The following is a 21,946-nucleotide window of genomic DNA, read 5'->3' on the forward strand; positions in this document are numbered from 1 at the left end:
AGTTAGCCTGTAAGGAAATCAACCAACTCTTTTCTTGGTCACTTAATGAAAATGGAAACAGCCTCAACCATATTGCATTGCTCACCCCATTCATCTTAAAAGTCGCACAAAGCTCTAAGAAATTAGCAATGTGTAAGTTAGGGTCCTCTATAGGCAAGCCTCTAAACTGAACAGTAGATTAGACCATTTGTAGAATCATGAATGCACTCCCGTGACACTGGGAAGTACATAATCTCTAAAGGTCCTTGGTCCTTGTTCCACATGAACCTCTGCTACATTTGAAATCTCAACAACAGTTGCTTCCCTTTGAACATTATTAGCATGATTGTTTGCTGAATTCCTTTAATTCTTAGCCTTGGTACTCTCCAACCTCTTTCTCTTTTTGTTTTGTGTGCAAGTTCTCTCTATCTCAAGATTCACCGGTATGATCTCAGATGATTTTCCACATCGCATACACCAAAACTTCCTGAGATTAGAAAATTTAGACACAAACTAAGTTAGATAACAAGATAAACTACCAAATAAGAGTAAAAACTAATTGAATTGATATTAATATTTTTCAATCCCCAGCATCGGCGCCAAAAACTTGTTGTGAAAAATTGATAATGCAAGTATACGTATCGTTTCAAGTAATACAATGCACAAGCACAAGTATCGTCCCACAAAGACTAAATTACTAAATACAAATATTTAATTTCTAATCTCAATCTGGCAAACGAAAATTTTTTGAAAGAGAAAACTAAAACATAAACATAAAAACTACGAAATAAAAACAATTAAAAACTATAAACTCTAAACAAATAATGATGAAGATAATTAATTAATGGGTGAAAATTATGGAATTTAATCTCGTCATCTTTCCTCTCTCTATTTCCTTAATGAAATATTGTCATACAAATTTTCTTCTAATTGAGATAGCAAGTTACAAAAGTATTCTATATTCATGTTAAGAAATATAAAACTCGACCTATGTTTGAATTTTATATATTTCTATGATAAACTCAACATATAGGAAGCATTAGGCATAAGAAGTTATAAGCTACATAAAGCATATTGATACTTTCGTTCAATATGAAAATCTATGTCTATTAAATTAAAACATGTATGAATCTCACTTTTCACATTTTGAAACAAATTCATATATATCATGTAGTAAATGGACAATAAATCACAAGCATTAAGCATAAAATTAAAAGATCTCAAATAAGAAGAACAAAATATAAAATTGCATTAATTCATAGAAAAGTTTTAAGAGACTCAATTAAAAACCCTAAAACTAGATTTAGTTCATATTCATACTATTCAAATCCATGAAACTAAAAATCAACATAAACTAAAGATGAAAGGAAAGACTATAAGTGATCCAATGTGTCTCCAACAGTCTACAGTCATCTTCTCCCCCTTCCAAATCTAAATCATCCGGGTTTCATACTAAAAATCTCATTAAAATACATAACCCTGCATTTTCCCATGTGAATTAACCAACATGCCCTTTATTTAAAATCTACTCAATTCCTCTTTTTAGCAACCTAGCGCAGTCACACTCTACAGTAGTGCAGTTGTGCTACTTGCTCTGAAACACCATTTTTGTCACCATTTCATCTTTTCGTGATTTTGACATCTTTTTCATTCCAAAGCATCTTGAATCCTTCAAAACCTGAACAACTAAAATACTTCCAAAACAGACACACTAAAATGAGTCTAAAACTCGTTTATCACCATGTGGCTACCCAACAGCAAAAACTAGATGCCAAGGAGGGGAATGTCGCTGCTTTGCAGGAGATGGACAGCGCCATGAGGGCCACTCTAGCAGCTCAAGGGCTGCAAGGGGACCCTCATGGCGAAGTACCGTTTTGGAAACTGGCTGGTTGCCACCTGTGCACTTAGCTGGAGTGCTCCCTGTTAACGCAGCATGTGTGCCTATCGAGCACCCTACTGTAATGGCGTAAGACTTACCAGCTGGTGTGCCACCAACCCACCCAGCTAGAGCTAGAGCCCCACCTATGCCACCGGGGCATGGCAAGGGCAGAGTCAATGACAACCCTTCTCTAGGGCAGAAGAAGGTTCGTTGAGCCCCTGAACAGAATAAGGCCCCGAGGCCGACGAGCAAGAAGAAGGGGGAGGGTAATCAAGGACATAGCCAAGCCTCCAGTGCTCGAGATGCTACAGGCATTCCTACTAGACACGTCGAGATAGACCACACCAGGCTTGGATGAGGTGTCCCCTCAACACCTCGCCAGCATTGCAAGACCCAAGGCACAAGGGCCAGTCAGAGGAACGTTTACATTTACTGAGAGCAGGGCTTCAACATCTCAATTAACAATGAGAACATCGATTCCGATGGGGAGATCAAAGTAGGGTATCATGAGGACAGTGGTTGCCACTGAGGTCAACTAGACCTGCATGATGGCTTAAATGTTCGTAGGGTTATAGCAGCCTCTAGGAACAACCCCAGAAAGAAATGTCAGCCAGACTTCCGAGGTGATCTCAATGCTCAGAAGAGAGAACACTCGGCATAGAGTACCAATCAAGACTACGACCCTCTCCGTGCAAAATTGGAGAGCTTGATAAAAATATGCTCAGAATGGCCCGAAGACAAGTCCAGGACACTAGAAAAAAATAAGGGTTTTATGACTTTATTTAGGAGACATTGAAAGTCTACAATGTCTCCCATAGGGGGAGACATTGTAGGTGGAGTCATTGTTAGTGTATATCTCACATCTCCCAATGGGATAGGTGAGAGACATCCCACGTCTCCCAGTGGGAGAGGTTGAAAGGTGTCCAAAAGCATGGACTTTCAACCTCTCCCATTGGGAAATGTGGGATGTCTCTCACCTCTCCCAGTGGGAGACATTGAAAGTCCCTAGGAGACTTTCAATGTCACCCACTGGGAGAGGTGAGAGACTTCCCACGTCTCCTAGTGGGAGAGGTTCAATGTCTCTGGGAGACTTTCAATGTCTCATAGGTTTAAAAAATAAATTAATTTATAATTAATATTATTTTAATTTGATTTAATAATTAATTAAATTGAAATTATTTTCATTTAAACTTAAATTGATTTAATAATTAATTAAATTGAAATCAATTTAATATTAATTTAAATTAAATTAAAATTAACATAATTAATAAAATGAAAATATGATAGAAACACAATATTGTTAGACATATACAAGAAACACAATATTTGTTAGACATATACAAAATTAACAAATATTGCACTGTGTATGAAGAAAGAGGTAAAAAGTAAAAAAAAACCTAACAACGAGCTCGATAACTTTGGATTATCGGTAACATATATGCCGCCCATTCTTGTCACAACTCATTAATTTGTGTCTCTGTATATGACATACTTGTTAGCTGCAAAAAATATAAAGTAAAATGTATTAATTAATTATTTGATTACATTTATATATATGGTTTCAAAAATAATTTGTAAATTTTCATTAATCATACCGTTCTCAAGTAATGTCCGGGACTTGCATGTTCAATCAAATCCTTCAACATCCTCATTATGTAGTATCCACATGCCACATTGTCTGGTTGGTGTGGACACTAATTATTTAAAAGTATAAGTAATTCATTATTAAATTGAAACTTGTTAAAAAATGCATACATATTATTCTACTTAATAATTATAAAATTTAAAATATTTAAGTTACAATTACGTACCTGAGGTTGCTTAATGCGTAGAGTATCAGGGATCTCGACATCAGGAAGATTCATAGAGAAAAAAAGATTGAAAGCACTGACAATCTCTGATACAATCTCCTCACGGTTACTCAGTTCTTCTCCTATGTCTATGAAAAATAAAAGAAACGACACTAAATAAGCACGTGATAAAGCTGGGTGTCTATATAAAGTTAATTGTTTATTATCCTAGATAAAATCAGGCAGCATTCCCCCTATAATAGTGACCTAACCATCTGCATGTGAATAGCAAATCAAACAATTCAAACAACATACAATAAGTTTCTTCCTTATAGCTCCGCACACACAACCAAATTTCTCAGAATCTACTTCACTAAAACACACAAGTTCTCAACCTTCCGTTATCACCACAACACACAATTTTAATCTCAGAACCTACTTCACTATGAATGAATATTTAAGATATTCAAAGTCCTCTAACATTTGTTTAATAATATTAAAAGTAAAAGTAAGAGAAGATCTATGTACCTCTTGCAATTAATAATCCAAAAGCTAGCAAAATTACGTCACATAGTAATCGAATTTGCTATTAAATCCACAAACCAATAGAATTCAATTAATAAATAATAAATAAAATATCCCTAAATGTCTAGCAATATATAACTTATTATTGTAATTTTAGAAACTTAATTACCTCGAATGTGTGCTTGATATAGAAATTTTGATGCAAAAAATACCCTTTAAAATCTAACCAACAAAATCACAACTGTTGTGCAAAAATTAATGTGAGTGCAAGTGTACACTGTCAACAAGTAATAAGGTGATAAGAACCCAATATCGTATCAACAAGGATTGTTTTTAAGCTTAAAATTGTGAAATTAAAGTTTAGCAAAATGATTAAAAATAAAAGAACCAAACTCAAATTAAATTGGAAGTTGATTTTTATATGCAATTAAAAATAACTAACAGCTGAATTTAAAATCTAAATTAATGGGATGCCATATGAAAATCAGTTGATAATGAAATGGTAAGCAAGGATAATTAATTCCCCCCGTTTTGCAATTACTGGAAACAATGCTATGAAAATACCATGGCACACTGACAATTTACTAATCAAGAATTCTAATAAAGTCCATAAGTTTCTGTCGAAATCAAATGGGTTTAACTCTCTAATTAAATTACTTATGTCTAAGCTAATTCAATTTCAAGAATTTCATATCAAGCACCAATTCTATTAGATTATGCAAGGCAAAGATATATGTCTACACCCTCAAAAAATTAAAATCAAAGAAATTAATCTTGCACCATTCAAGTCTTTTGTTCAATAATTACAATCCTTTTCAGCAATCTTAATTATTTCAATCATTTACTAAAGGTGATCAAGCAATAGTAAATATTAAGCATGAAAATTACTTGAATGAATAAACCTCAATTAGCATTAAGTATCATTTGTTTGTCCTCTTTTCTATAAATGGGTCCAAGGAAAAATGAAGTCCAATAATCATTTATCTATTTATCATACAGCCCAATTTAAATAATCCCCAAAGTGACTTGGAGAATTGAATGGTAGCTTCCATGTGGGTCATCCAAGTAGATTGGCTGGCAGAACGCAATGCTGCTGCAATGCTGCAGCATTCCCTCCTGCTGAAACCATTTCAAGCTTCAATTTCTTTCCAAATGATCAAAATTCTACCAACCACTTGCCAAGGAAATTTTTTACAGTTTAGGGTATATTTTTCCAGCAATATACTAATATTTAATATTATATTATTATATTTAATATATGACAAAACGAAAATAAAGACACTACAAAACACCCTAAACCATTCTTTCTTGATAAAATTATAAGTTTAAAAGCATAAAAATAACTCCAATTCCTCGAGTTATCACACCCCCAAAATTAATTCATTGCTCGTCCCGAGTGATGCCACTAATGACCCTAAGAACACAAACCAAAAAACACAACAAACAAACAAAATTCACACGGACGAAACACAACAATAGAACAAAACACAACAAACAAATGGAACCTATTCTTTCAAAGATCATGCCAAAGTAGGGGGACAAGGCTCTCAAATTTATTACGCAAATGATAACTCCAATGCGCTCAGAAGCCAAATTCCACAAGTATTAAGATGCTAGCAAAATCAAGATTTGAATGCTATTTTCGTGAGTGTGTGAATAATTCTTTCCAATCAACTCATATTCCCTAGATCAAGCTAAACCACAATCCTAAGGTTCACTTCATTCCCTCATATGTTGGACTTAATAACCCCTCTCCAGTAATTTAGTTGGCTAAGCTATTTAGATCAATAGGTCTTTCTTAGGTTGTAATGTTGGCTAGGCTAAAGGTATGGATGGAGGTAAATATTTTTAAGCTAAAACCTTCAACCTAGCTTGCCTTGGACCCCATAAACACATCGCTTTTTTTTTTTTTTACCCCTATGCACAATTAGAATGATCCCTTAAAATCACCCAACAAGTCCCACTCTTTTTTTTTTTTACTTTGAACACAAGATATATGCTCAACTAATACAATTACAAATGCAACTATAAAAACTTTTATTTATTTACAACTTTTTTTTTGAATAATTCTTATATATAAATATATTTTTTTTCTTTTTCTTTTTCTTCTCTTTTTTTTTCGATGAATAAAACAACAAATACACTAAACTAAAAAGAACAAAATCACAACTACAAGGACTTGAGCATATAAATGTGTATGGATATTAACTGTGAACACCCCAAAAGAGAAATATACTCCTTTACTCCCCCAAACTTAATCAATATTATATCCAAGACAAGCTAAGCTTACGGTTTGGAAGAGAAGAAAAACAGAGGATATTCACAAAGGGATGGGCTATTCAATTTCACGGTTCATCAACAAAATGTTTAGGCCATTAAGCTCAAAGTGGTTCAACTAGGGAAAATTTTCAATAGGGTAGGCTCAAAAAGCTCAAACGGTCCAAGAAAATGCCTAAATCCTATCTAACTTGCTAAGCCTCCTAGGATTTCTCCTTAAGAGAATTATTAAGCCAATTCTAAAAGCTTGAACCTTCATGCATGCTTAGTTATTCTCTAAGGAATTTGAAGTTTTCATGGTTGAATATGTGCATTAAATGGAATTCACAGTCTCACTAAAATTCAGTTAGCATCAAAAACTTTAAGAACTAATAGCTCATTTACACACAAAAGTTACCACATTACATCATTTTTTTTAATTTTTATCATCGAGCAACCCCCAAACTTTGGCACAACACTGCATTCATTAAATCCATTTAACCCTAGACTCTAGACTCTAGACAGACTACACTTAAACCACACATAGAAATTAAGAAAATAACAGAAAGTAAAACAAATAACAGCAAATCAAACACGCTCTCCCCCCCCCCCCCCCCCCCCAAAAAAAAACTTAGAGGAAAGAAATGTCCTCATTGCTACCAAGACACTAACAACAAAAAATAACAATAAACAAGACGGAAACGGAAAGCAAATATCAAAATAAACAAGGCAAAAAAACAGAAAGTGCATTAACAAAAGAGGTCAAGAGAAACCCCCTCCCACACTAGTCGCTGAACGCAGCAGCTTCCTCATCAGAATCATTGCTCTCTTGACTGCCAAATGCTTCATGAGGGTCCAGAATATACTCGGGGAACTGAAACCAAGTGTGCAAGGCGTCAGGAAATTTTCTCTCTAGCGCATCCCGAAAGGATTCATCTCGCACCTTAGCATACTTCCAATAGGCTTGCTGATTGGCATAAACTGTATGCAGCAGGTCCATCACTTGAGTGTTCGATGGACTAACACTAGGGGCCGAACTAGAGGAGGCTGGCGCTGAAGTAGAGTGACTACTTAGGTGAAGGATTTTCTGAATGCAAGCAGGACTAATGTCTTTACGACGACTGGGACCAACAGAAGTAGACAAGGGCACCCCTGCTGCAAAACAAAAGTTAGAGATCAAGCATGGCAAGAATAACTCTCCAGCATGTTTCTGAGAGCGCTCCCTGATTTGTTGCTCAAGTATGCGCCCCACATTGATTGTTTTTCCAGCCAACAAATAGTAAAGGAGTAGAGAGTGCGAGAACGACAAGTTGGTGGTATGGGTTGCAGGCATGAAGCTGTACCGAATGAAATAGAACTAGACCAAAGCAGCGGGGATCAAATCACCATACTTGCACTTATGAGCTCCTTCTTGAAGAATTTTTCACTTGCTGCCAGGAGCAGCGATGACGACAATGAAACACAACAAAAACCCAAGAAAATATCACGTCTCTGGAACTTTACCAATAATGGAAGAAAATGTCAACCCCTCGTTCCAATCAGGAATAAATCAGCCTATAATCTCAAGTAGACTCAACCCAAATAATCTCCTCCCCACAAAGAGAAATTCAGCAGCTCAAGGTACCAAACTCCATGAAAATTATACACTAAATTCGGCCAAGAAGGCTATTGTGAGCCAAAATAGAGAAGAGTACCCTGAAATATATATGGGGAAGTTGGAGGCCGTTAGTCTCTCAAGGTGGACAAACTTGAACAAGGATAGGCTTGGATGCTCGAGTGTGGCATCGCTGGCCGTTTGGACTAGGCTGTGCATGGGTTCCATGATGGCTAGGTCACTGCTTGGAGGTCGGGGTCGAGGGTTTGATTTCGTGGTGGCTGGTATGAGCTAGGTGCATGGTCGTGAGTTCGTGGTGGCTGGGAGGGGCTGCGTGCGGGCTGACTGGGTTGGGTTGGCGAGGGGTGATGGAGATGGGGTTCAAGTCGTGAGATCAAGTGGGTTGTGGGGTGGCGCAGTTGTGGGTTCGTGGTGGCTAGGAGGGGCTGGGTGTGGGTTGACTGGTTTGGGTCGGCGAGGGGTGGTGGGAGAGAGGTGCGTGGCTGTGGCTGGATTGCTTGGGAGGCGTGGCCGTGAGGTGCGACTAAGAGGTGGGTTTCGACTTGTGGCTTGAAGTGATGGTGAAACTAGGGATATGTAAAAAAAAATTATTATGGGGGTAATTTCTAAATTTTCCCAGATTTTCTTAAAAAGTTTCAGAGCTTAAAATTTCCCAGAATTTCGCTTAAAATCATTAACATTTTCAAAGTTTCAGGAATTCCTAGCAATGGATCACAACCAATTAGGTAAAACGTTAAAGATCTTGCGATTTGATAGGGGTGGAGAATATTTGGATATGTATTTCCAAGATCATTTAACTGAACTTGGGATTTTATCACAACTTATTGCCCCAGGTACTCCGCAACAAAATGGTGTAGCGGAACGCCGAAATAGAACTTTATTGGAAATGGTTAGATGCATGCTTAGTAACTTAACTCTACAAACTTCGTTCTAGGGACATGCAATTGAAACTGTGAATGACATTATCAATGTCATGCCATCAAAATCAATCCCCAAAACACCTTTCGAACGCTGGAATGGTCGTGAACCTAGTATATGCCATTATAGAATCTGGGGGTGTCCCACTCACGTCCTGAGGAAAAAGGAGGGAAAGCTAGAACCACGAACTGAAGTTTGCATGTTTGTTGGCTATCCTAAAGGTACTCAGGGTGGACTTTTCTATAGTCATTCAGAAAAGAAAGTGTTTACTTCTACAAATGCTACTTTTCTGGAAAATGACTATGTCCAGAACTTTAAACCTCGCAGCAAAGTAGTTTTAGAGGAGATGGTTAAAGAATTGACTCCAACCAATGTTCCATCGTCATCAACGCAAGTCTATAATGAAATTCCCACTCTTCACGTACAACCGACACAAGTCGATTTAAATGAAGAAAGTACCACTGTTCCTGAGCAAACAGTCACGGAGCCTCGTCGTAGTGGGAGGGTTTCTAGGAACCCAGTTCGCTATGGTTTGGATGGTGAAACCAATATGGTTGTTCGTGACACTAGTGATGATGATCCATTGTATTTCAAACAGGCAATGGCTAGCCTTGAAAAGGAACTATGGCTCGAAGCCATGAAACAGGAAATGGAGTCCATGTACTCAACTTCTGTTTGGGATCTTGTGGAAGCACCTAGTGACTTTAGGGCCATTGGGTGCAAGTGGATCTACAAGAAGAAACGAGGCGTTGATGGAAATATCGAGACTTATAAAGCTCGATTAGTGGCAAAGGGTTATACCCAAAGAGAAGGCGTGGACTATGAGGAAACTTTTAGTCTGGTAGCCATGCTCAAATCCATTTGCATCCTCCTATCCATAGCAGCCGCTCTCGACTATGAGATCTGGAAAATGGACGTCAAGACAACTTTTCTTAATGGAAAGCTTGACGAAGTCATTTATATGGATCAGCCAGAAGGATTTAAAGTATCTAGACAAGAAGGAAAAGTTTGCAAGTTGAATAGGTCCATCTATGGACTTAAGCAAGCTTCTCGTTCCTGGAATCTTAGGTTTGATGAAATAATCAAAACCTATGGCTTTGAACAAAATATTGATGAGCTCTGTGTTTACCAACTGAAGGCAAATCAAATAGTGGTATTCCTGGTTCTTTATGTAGATGATATCTTACTCATTGGAAACAATGTTAAGAAATTATCAGATGTGAAGAATTGGCTGAGCACTCAATCCCTGATGAAGGATTTGGGTGAAGCAAGTTATGTTCTAGGTATCCAGATCATCAGGGATAGAAAGAACAAACTTTTAGCTCTATCTCAAGTAGCTTACGTTGATAAAGTGCTTGAACGTTTCTCAATGACAAATTCCAAGAAAGGACGTCTACCATCTCGCCATGGAATTCATCTTTCAAAGAAGCAGTCCCCCCAGACTCCTAAAGAGGAAGATGCAATGAGAAAATTTCCTTACGCATCTACAGTTGGAAATCTGATGTATGCCATGTTGTGTACTAGACCAAACATCTGCTATGCAGTGGGAGTAGTGAGTAGCTATCAGTCAAACCCTGGACCGGAACATTGGATAGCAGTTAAGCATATCCTGAAGTATTTGAGACGGACAAGGGATTATATGTTAGTCTACAAGGGTGGTGTTTTGAACCCTGTAGGCTACACCGATTCAGATTTTCAGACTAATGTCGATGACAGAAAGTCTACTTCTGGAATGGTGTTTACTCTTGGGGGTGAAGCTGTGATTTGGAAAAGCGTAAAGCAGTCTGCAATCTCAGATTCCACCATGGAGGCTGGGTACATAGCTGCGTCAGAAGCAGCTAAGGAAATAGTCTGGCTAAAGAAGTTCTATTCAGATCTTGGTGTTATTCCAAAAATGGATAAACCGCTTGTGTTGTTTTGTGACAATACAAGAGCAATAGCCAACTCGAAAGAACCTCGAAGTCACAAGAGGAGTAAGCATATAGAAAGGAAGTATCACATTATTCGAGAATATGTGGCCAGGGGAGATGTGAAGGTTATGAAGATTGCAACTGAAGACAATCTTGCGGATCCGTTTACAAAGACACTACCAGAAGCTACATTTGATAAGGATATCAAGGAAATGGGATTAGTAGAATTAAGGCCTTAGTTTCAAGTAGTGCAAGTGGGAGTTTGTTGGGGTTTTATGCCATAATTAAAACTCAAATTCTTTGTAATCTCATTTTATTATCAATAAAAGAATAGAAATCATTTTTTGACTTGGTCAATCACTTTGCTCACATGTTTTATTTTCATGATTATTTGTTTAATATAAACTTCTATTAAATCCCGAGCATATAGCTAATCTTATTTATAGTGACGTAATCACAGTGGAATATAAATATGATTATATGTTCAAAATAAGTTAGTCCTAAGATTAGTCAGTGCACCGGATTTACACTGACTTGCCAATCTATGATATGATCTACTTACACATTATAGTGTTATGTTCTTTCCAGAACATTGGCAAAGTAGATAAGACCGGATGTATTTGTTACATCGGACATGACTGATATTGACAGTTGATAAGATAAGTAAACATACAGTTATTATCTATTCTAGTCATATCATACTCTTCCTGCTCCTGCTAATGCTAGTGCTACTCCTAACAGCGCTTATTCCGACAACAGCGAGAACAGTCGCTGGGGATTCGATTGCAGGTTTGATTACCCTAACAGCCTTCTCGAGCAACCTACTCTAGCAGCTCCTTCTGGGCATGTCCCACTAGTGGAAGAAGTTACTTGCCTTGACTTCAAGCTGGGGAACTCTTTCTCTTATATAGGCTATTTTCCCTTGAAATCCCATTCTATCCATCTTATTCTTTTAGGTCAATTCAATCTCAATTCTGAGTGGTTAGTATTCTAACTGATTGTATTATTTGAGTTCTTTGACTTATTCGTTACCAGCTTACCCTACAGACTAGCCCATACTTACATCTAGGGAACTCGGTAGTATAATTGAGTGGGAGTGTTAATCATAGATATGAACATCTATAGCTTCTGATGAAGACGTGAAATGATGGTTTCCTTTTAGTTTGGTTCAAGGTGTTAAATGAGAGATCTCATTTTAGTAATTAAATTAGTTTACTAAAATATCAATTACAAGGAACTAAGTGTTTTAAGGATAAAATACAATGAGGGGTAAAACGGTATTTTAGTCATATCTCATTGTAGACCGTCTATAGAGGATTGAGTGACAATTATGGTTGTAACAATGGATAATTAATAGCGTATCTATATTTGTTATAGAGCATTCTATGAATTCAAGAGTGCAATTCCAAGTCTATAGTTGAGTCACGAGGAATTAATAAGTTAGTAAATTTATTTTTTAGATTTATGATAACTTATTGGAGCTTGATTTCATAGGCCCATGGTCCCCATTGTACCTTGGATAAAATCATCTAGATAATCTCAATTAATTGATTTAATCATCAATTATAATTATCAAAGTTGACCAGGTCAATTTTGGATAGTTTCACAAAGTTGTGTAATTTTGAGAAGAAAAGAGAAATTATGGCAGATTTATTAATTAAGATAAATTGGTATCTAAATTAATAAATAAGTTTAAATCAATGTTCAAATTATAAATAATTAATTTGATCAAGGATTTAAATAATTATTTAATTAATTAAATCAATAGAAAATAATACAGGCCTTGATTTTAAGTCCAATGGGCTTATAATCAAATGGGAAATTTCACGGGCCTATAGCCCATGATAATTTTGACCTAGGGCTTCAAAATGGCTATTATTTTATTTATTTTTTAATTAAATTAAATGACCTAATTGAGTCTATAAAAGGAGTGCTTAGAGAGAAGTCAAAACACAAGTTTGATAAGGCACAAGTCAGATTTTCTGATAGTTTTAGATTCTCTCTAAAAACAAGTCCTTTTCTAAGCCTCTTTGTTATTTTCTCTTCTTCTCTCTATATCTATCCCATGTGTTGAGAATTGCCCACACTAGTCTAGGTGGTTCTAAGGATACATTGCAAGATTGTGAAGAAAATAGAAGATCGGTTTAGTTTCTTGATAATACTCTGCGACAGAGAGGATACAAGAGTTAGAGAAAGTGAAGGAAGGACCCTTTAATTCCGCTGCGTATACTGTAAGTATTCTATTCTTTGTTTCTCTTTGAATTCAATTTTAGAAACATATTTTAGGCTATCTCGTATTAATTTATTTAATATTAGATATACATGAAAATAAATAAAGATCCTGTATAAGCTAATCCAACAGTTGCAAGTCTAGATTGAGTTGTTGGAGTGCCCAATAAGCTCTATGTTCAAGTTCTACTGGCAAGTGACATGCTTTTCCAAACACTAGATGATAAGGAGACATCCCCAATGGAGTTTTAAATGTCGTTCGATAGGCCCACAAACCATCATCAAACCTCTTAGACCAATCCTTGCGATTCAGATTCACCACCTATTCAAGCACACCCTTTATTTCTCTATTAGACAATTCCGCTTGGCCATTGGTTTGAGGATGGTATACCGTAGCCACCTTATGCTTCACACTATACTTAGCCAATAAACTAGCCAACAACTTGTTCACAAAATGGGTTTCGTCATCACTTATGATAGCCCTTGGGGTGCCAAATCTAGTGAAAATATGCTTGTGTAAAAACCTCATGACCACCTTAGAATCATTAGTCGGATAGGCAGTGGCTTCAACCCGCTTAGAGACATAATCAATAGCCACCAAGATATACAAGTTTCCATATGAATGTGGGAAGGGGCCCATGAAATCAATGCCCCACACGTCAAACAATTCAACCTCAAGGATACTAGTAAGAGGCATCTCGTTTCTCCTTGAGATGTTTCCTACCCTTTGACAGCGATTACATCTTACCACATAAGCATAAGAGTCTTTAAGCAAAGAAGGCCAAAAGAAACCTGATTGGAGAACCTTGGCAGCAGTGCCTGCTCCCCCAAAATGACCACCACATGGAGATGAATGACAATGGAAAAGAATACCCTCAATTTCATGTTCTGCTACACATCTTCTAATCATCTGATCCGCACATTGCTTATATAGAAAGGGCTCGTCCCAAAAATAAGACTTCACATCATGCAAGAATTTATTCCTTTGTTGGCTAGTCATCTCTGGTGGCATCAACCCACTAGCCAAATAGTTAGCAAAATCAGCAAACCAAGGGAGCTCATGAGAATGGTTGACCCCAAACACTTGTTCACCTGGGAATGTTTCTTTGATGGGGACTAAAGAGTTAGAATCCTCTTCACGCTCCATTCTTGATAAATGGTCAGCCACTTGGTTTTCTACCCCTTTTCTATCTTGAATCTCAACATCAAACTCTTGAAGCAAAAGCACCCACCGAATCAATCTTGGCTTTGCATCCTTCTTGGAAATCAAATACTTTATGGCTGAGTGATCGGTGTAGACAATCACTTTAGATCCCCCAAGATAGGAGCAAAACTTGTCGAAAGCAAAGACAATGGATAGTAGGTCCTTCTCAGTTACAGTGTAATTCAATTGAGCTCCTGTCAAGGTGCGGCTGGCATAATAAATGGAGTGAAACACCTTATTCCTTCGCTGCCCCATCACAACCCCAATAGCATAATCTCTAGCATCACACATCAATTCAAAGGGCGAACTCTAATCCGGTGCAATAACGATAGGGGCTGAAATTAATCTCTCTTTCAACTCTTGAAAAGCCTTCAAACATGCTCCATCGATGTCGAAAGGTGTATCCTTCTCTAAAAGATTGCAAAGTGGTTTGGAGATCTTAGAGAAATCTTTGATGAACCTTCTGTAGAAACCGGCATGCCCAAGAAAGCTCCTAATATTCTTCACTGAATTAGGAGGTCGTAGCTTCTCAATAACATCAATTTTTGCCTTATCAACTTCAATCCCTTGCTTAGATACCTTATGCCCCAAAACAATACCTTCCTTAACCATAAAGTGACACTTTTCCCAATTAAGGACTAGGTTTGTCTCTTCACATCTCTTCAACACCTTAGACAAGTTATTCAGGCAATCATCATAAGAATCCCTAAAGACTGAAAAACCATCCATGAACACCTCTAGAAACTGCTTAACCATATCAGTAAAGATAGCCATCATACAACGCTGAAACATAGTAGGAGCATTGCATAAACCGAAGGGACTTCTTCTAAATGCGAAGGTACCATAGGGGCAAGTGAATGTAGTCTTGTGCTGATCTTCTGGGGCCACTGCTATCTGATTGTAACCAGAGTATCCATCAAGGAAGCAATAGTACTCTCTCCCAGCAAGTCTATCTAGCATCTGATCAATGAAAAGAAGAGGGAAATGATCCTTCCTAGTGGCCTTGTTTAACTTCCTGTAGTCCATGCAAATCCTCCATCCAGTCACAGTTCTAGTAGGAATCAAATCATTGTCTTCATTCTTCACCACTGTGATCCCACCCTTCTTAGGTACACACTGTACAGGTTTCACCCGTGAGCTGTCAGAGATAGGATAAATAATGCCAGCATCCAACCACTTGATGATTTCTTTCTTCACTACTTCCTTCATGATAGGATTTAGTCTTCCTTGCCCCTCAATAGAACTATTTTCACTGTCTTCAAGCAAGATCTTATGCATACATAAAGAAGGACTAATACCTCGAATATCTGCAATAGTCCACCCAATGGACTTTTTGAACTTTCTCAATACTTCGAGCAACTTTTCTTCTTGATCATGGCTCAACTCCGCTGAAATAATTACAGGTAAAGTAGATGATGGACCCAAGTAGGCATATCGCAAATGCAATGGCAAAACTTTCAGCTCCAACTCAGGTGGCTATTCAATGGATGGTTTAGGAGCTTTGAACTCCCTAGACAACAACTCCAATGAATCAAATCGGTTTCTTGTTCTTAACCCTTGAGAATTGTAGAGTCCAAGAACTTTACTTAGCTAGTTAGATAGTAGTATTATAGTATTTATAGTATTATCTTTATGACTGTGGATTTTTGGTTCAGACCGGGAATTATTTGGACACTCATAGTAGTACTTGTAGATTTTCTAAGTTTAACCTATAGTTTAAGAATATTAATTTTAACCTAAGGTTTGATTAATATGACTGATATTAAGGATAATATTTATTATACTATAAGGTTTAGACAACAACCAATAGGATTTTAAGCACATGTTATGAATGGGTGATTAAGGATTAAGTATTTTGAGGATTAATTTTAATAAAGGTAAAGTTTGAATGCTCTAAGGTCAGTCAGCAGCTTTGAATACGTTTAAGGGCTTAGTCAAGGCTGTTTACTCCATTCAAACTTAGCTAAAAATGTGTAACTTCGTGTTTAAATAATCAGCGTGTGCCGATATATCGCAGCTATAGGGGGTGATATATCGCAGCACGTAGATACGGAAAACACGAAACGATGCACGACAGCCTTGGGCATACTGGCCTAGGAGATATATCGCCTACAGGGGGCGATATATCGCCCCTCTCAGATTATTTTGAAAGTTTTTGAATTCTTTTTCCATTCAGCAATTCAACCTCTTGATAAGTCCAGCACCTTTTTGAACGAGTCTTCAGCCTCTGCTGAACGATTATTCAAATTATTTTCACCTAAAAAGCCATTATTTTTATTCAAGTGAAATTAAGATCCTATCATTCCTAAACTCTATAAATAGGACCTAGTACCCAGCCATTATTCACCTTTTACTCTAAGTTCAGAGGCTGCAAGTTGCTAGGTGAGTGTGAGAGTTAAACACTTGGGTGGGGAAATCATAAGCTTATCAAACACTTGGGGAAGTAAGGTTTTATAGTATTTCGGTTTGAGGTGTAGATTGGTCTTACAAGTCTTCAAGGTAACCCAAAACTCTAGTTCAATTCTGTACTTTTCTTTCAAGTCTTCTACTCAGCTTCTAACCTTAATTTTTATTTTGGTTAGGAAATCTATGTTCTTAAGCAAAAAGGTTTTGGTAAGTATGTTTCTCAAAGGTTTAGTCCTTCCATTCCTTTCATTTCTTTTTCTTCAAATCTACTCACCCTGTTATATATGGTTTTAGGAGTGTTCCAAAAGTCCCAACTCTGTCCTCATATCCCGGTAACTTTGGTAAGGAAAATAGGATAGAATCTATATGTTATATGCTTATGTTATCTTATGTTTTATGCTATGAAATATGTTATAAAATATATTATGAAATATGTATGTTTGTAGGCTTGGGCATATGACCCATTTGACTAACAAGCCCCAAATAGATTATGGGCATATGACCTACTTAGCTAGTAGGACCCCACTAATCTAATGGGCATATGACTTGATTAGTCTATGGGACCCCAAGTAATAGTGGCCATTATAGTATGTGTATGATATAAGTGTTATGTTAAGTTTTTATGTTTCTTGTGAAATTTATGTATATGAACTATGTGGTAGATTTTCCTTGCTGGGCATTAGGCTCATTCCTTTTTGTTTATATGTGCAGGAAAATAGCTATAGTGGCGGTAAGGTTCGTGGATGCTTGGGGTTTGTGTATCGGTGATGAACGGACTCAAGGAGTCGAGAGTTCGATTTTCGAGGATGTAGTTTTGTTTTATGGTTTCACATGTATTTTTCCGCACTTGCTATGTAACTCCTTTTATTTTAAATTATGTTTTGTTTTTAAGACAATGGGATCCCATATCCTACTTGATATTTTATGAAAGTAACTCTTATTTCTACCAGTTTCTAATAAAGTTGTGGTATTTTCGCAAATGTAAGTTTTGTTAAGGATTTGTATGTATAGTTTCGTTAATGGTCCAAAAGTCTAGAGTAGGTGGGTCATTACAAGAATTTTCCTCCAGCCAAGCTAAGTACTCTGCCTCGTCTTCCTCATTGTGTGAACCAAACAACAATAACCTCTCTAATGGATTGCCAACATTGCTAGTCTCAAACTCCCTTGATGCCAAAGAATCTACCACTGAAACCGCTGAGCATTCCTCAACCTCATCGAGAAATCTCATAGCTTTAAAAACATTAAAAGTCACCTTTTCATCTTGGACCCTCATAGTCAGCTCCCCCTTCTGCACATCTATTAAAGTTCTTCCTGTCGCAAGAAACGGCCTCCCTAAGATAATGGGCACCTCTCTGTCTACCTCATAGTCTAACACAATAAAATCAGCAGGGAATATGAATTTGTCTACCCTTACCAATACATCTTCAATCTTCCCATCCAGATGAGCAAGAGATCTATCTGCTAATTGAAGAGTAGTTGTAGTAGGCCTAACTTCTCCAATCCCCAATTGCTTGTAAATAGACATTGGCATCAAGTTAATGCTTGCACCCAAATCGCATAAAGCCATTCCACAATAAGAATTACCAATGGTGCATGGAATGGTGAAACTCCCAGGATCTTTCATCTTCGGTGGCAGCTTGTTTTGCAAGAATGAGCTACACTCCTTGGTAAGAGCCACTGTGTCAAATTCCCCCAATCTTCTCTTCTTTGTAAGGATGTCTTTCATGAACTTCACATAGTTGGGCATTTGCTCTAGGGCCTCGACAAGGGTAATGTTAATATGTAACTGCCTCAAAATGTCTAGGAACTTCTTAAATTGAGAGTCCAACTTTTGCTTTTGAAAACGTTGGGGAAATGGAGGTGGCTGCCTTATACTTGAGTTGTCTGGGATCTAATGTTGTGGCATTCCTGCAGGATTCTGGGCAGAGGCAGATTTTTCTACACTAGGAATTTCAGCGTCTATTTGAATTTTCTCATTATTTGGATTGAAGAGGGCTCACCCTCATGCCCAGAGTTGACCTTGGAATTCTCCAACTCCTTCCCACTTCTCAGAGTGACGTCTTTACAATGTTCTTTGCTTCCATTTCTTGGATTCTCGATGTCACTTGGTAACGTACCATGGGGTCTATTTCTAAGCTCATTAGCTAGTTGCCCAACTTGGTTTTCTAAGTTTCTCAATAAAGCAGCTTGGCTTTGGATCATGGCTTCATTCTTCACTATATACTCCTTCAACATGTTCTCAAGAAATCTAGATTGCATTGCTTGTTGTTGTGGCCTTTGTGTGTGGTGCTTGTGGGGGATAACCCGGTGGGAAATTTGGTCTTGGAGGCATAGAAGAATTGCTAGGGCCAGCCCCTTGATTACTCCAAGAGAAGTTGGGATGTTGCTTCCATGATGAGTTGTAGGAATTAGAATAAGGGCTATTCCTATTTTGGTTCCCCATGTAACACAGAGCTGCTGGATTGGAAGGACAGTTGTCAAAAGTATGGCCCTCACCACAATACACACAAGAAATGTTCTCCAAAGGCCCCATTTGTGTCCCCATGGGCTGCCCCATTGACTGATTCATTCCCATATTCATTGTCTTGAGCATATTAGAAATAGGGGAGACTTTGGCTGCCAAAGAAGTGATGGCATCTACATCATGAATACCAGCCACCTTTCTACCTGTAGACAATCTAGAAGTGGGCCACTGATAGTTGTTGTTGGATATCCTCTCAAGTATTTCATATGCCTCATTATAGGACTTAGCAAGAAGTGCCCTGTTCGCTGAAGCATCAACCACCATTCTAGTGTGGGCATTTAGACCATTATAAAATGTCCTCATGTGGATGCAATGAGGAATGCCATGATGAGGTCATTTGCGCAACAATTCCTTAAACCGCTCCCATGCCTCGTATAAAGATTCTTCATCAAGTTGCTGAAATGAAGTAATCTCATTGTAGAGCTTGGCATTCTTAGTGGGAAGAAAATACTTCATCAAAAACTACTCAGCTAACTCTTGCCAAGTAGTCACAGAATCATATGGCAAAGAGTTCAACCAAGTTCTAGCTCTGTCTCTCAAGGAGTATGGGAACAACTTTAATCTCAGTGCATCCTCTGTCACTCCGGTCAGCTTGAATGAATCACTCACTTCAATGAACAATTGAAGATGAAGGTGAGGATCCTCTGTTGGTATCCCACTAAACTGGCCCACAGTTTGAAGCATCTGGAACATGACTGACTTCAATTCAAACTGTGTTGCCTGAATTTCTGGTCTAACGATACCCGGGTTGAGCTCATTGAAGAGGGGGAAAGCATATTGCCTGATAGCACGATCTCTGTCATCAGCCATACTAACTGCATGTTTCCCATTGTTGGCAGCTACTCCCCCTTGAGCTACTCGATCTTGAGCGACTCCTACTAGATTTGTCGCCCTTTGAGCGGCTCCCTGTTGAGCCCCTTGCTCAGCATCCATCACTACTACTTCCCTTTTTGACTTTTGTATTCTTCGCCTTCTTCTAAAGGTACGCTAAATTTCTAGATCAATGGGAAGTAGTTCAGGGTCTTGATTATCGCTCATACACTGTGTAAACCTGAAATTGCACGAGAATCACCCAAGTTAGAACAAAAACAATTTAAACCAGATTGCGATATACTTAATTTCACAATAAATGACTTTAAACAATCCCCATCTACAGTGCCCAAAACTTGTTGTGCAAAAATTAATGTGAGTGCAAGTGTACACTGTCAACAAGTAATAAGGTGATAAGAACCCAATATCGTATCCACAAGGATTGTTTTTAAGCTTAAAATTGTGAAATTAAAGTTTAGCAAAATGATTAAAAATAAAAGAACCAAACTCAAATTAAATTGGAAGTTGATTTTTATGTGCAATGAAAATAACTAACAGCTGAATTTAAAATCTAAATTAATGGGATGCAATATGAAAATCAGTTCATAATGAAATGGTAAGCTAGGATAATTAATTCCCCCTGTTTTGCAATTACTCAAAACAATGCTATGAAAATGTTGTCGCACACTGACAGTTTACTAATCAAGAATTCTAATCAAGTCCATAAGTTTCTGTCGAAATCAAATGGGTTTAACTCTCTAATTAAATTACTTATGTCTAAGCTAATTTAATTTCAAGAAGTTCATATCAAGCACCAATTCTATTAGATTATGCAAGGCAAAGATATATGTCTATACCCTCACAAAATTAAAATCAAAGAAATTAATCTTGCACCATTCAAGTCTTTTGTCCAATAATTATAATCCTTTTTAGCAATCTTAATTATTTCAATCATTTACTAAAGGTAATCAAGCAATAGTAAATATTAAGCATGAAAATTACTTGAATGAATAAACCTCAATTAGCATTAAGTATCAATAGCAAAGTTCCACAATTGCATAACAAAGTTTCTTAATTATCCTAACTTTAAGAGAATCAGTTCATAACTTTAAACACAAATAACCCAACTTATAATCATCCATAATCAAAATAAATGCAAGAAAGAATTAAGTTCCAAGAGAGAAGGGAAAGAAAAACATGCCAAGAATATTATGGAGTGTCCCCCAAATAACCCTTCTCTTTTTGTCTTCTTCCTTAGAATCCTCTCTCTCTTTCCTTCTTTCCTCTTTTAATGACTGCCAAAATGGGTATTCTTCTCTTGCACAGGCGGCTGCCCCTTGTTTCTATCTATCCAGCCGTATATCCAAATTGGAAAAGAAGACCACTCTTTTCTCTAGGTCACTTCCTCCTCTATGGGTCACGTGGGCCTCTTTTTTTCTTTTTTTACTTTCCTTTTTTTTTTGTCCTCTTTTCCATAAATGGGTCCAAGGCAAAATGAAGTCCAATAATCATTTATCTATTTATCATGCAGCCATATTTAAATAATCCCCAAAGTGAGCTGGAGAATTAAATGGTAGCTTCCATGTGGGTCATCCAAGTAGATTGGCTAGCAGAACGCAATGCTGCTGCAATGCTGCAGCATTCCCTCCTGCTGAAACCATTTCAAGCTTCAATTTCTTTCCAAATGATCAAAATTCTACCAACCACCTGCCAAGGAAAAATTTCACAGTTTAGGGTATATTTTTCCAGAAATATACTCATATTTAATATTATCTTAATATATTTAATATATGACAAAAAAAATAAAAACACTACAAAACACCCTAAACCACTCTTTCTTGATAAAATTATAAGTTTAAAAGCATAAAAATAACTCTAATTCCTAGAGTTATCAACAACCT

General features: G+C 37.3%; 1 non-coding gene across 1 annotated transcript; it reads left to right on the plus strand.

Moving 5' to 3' along the window:
* The first annotated feature begins 19,554 nt into the window (after positions 1 to 19,554).
* On the plus strand, positions 19,555 to 19,661 carry LOC133833363 (small nucleolar RNA R71). Its single transcript, XR_009892744.1, has one exon. It is a non-coding gene; the product is annotated as a small nucleolar RNA R71 (small nucleolar RNA).
* Positions 19,662 to 21,946: the final 2,285 nt, after the last annotated feature.

Source organism: Humulus lupulus, chromosome 4, assembly GCF_963169125.1.
Source record: "Humulus lupulus chromosome 4, drHumLupu1.1, whole genome shotgun sequence".
Classification (NCBI taxonomy): domain Eukaryota; kingdom Viridiplantae; phylum Streptophyta; class Magnoliopsida; order Rosales; family Cannabaceae; genus Humulus; species Humulus lupulus.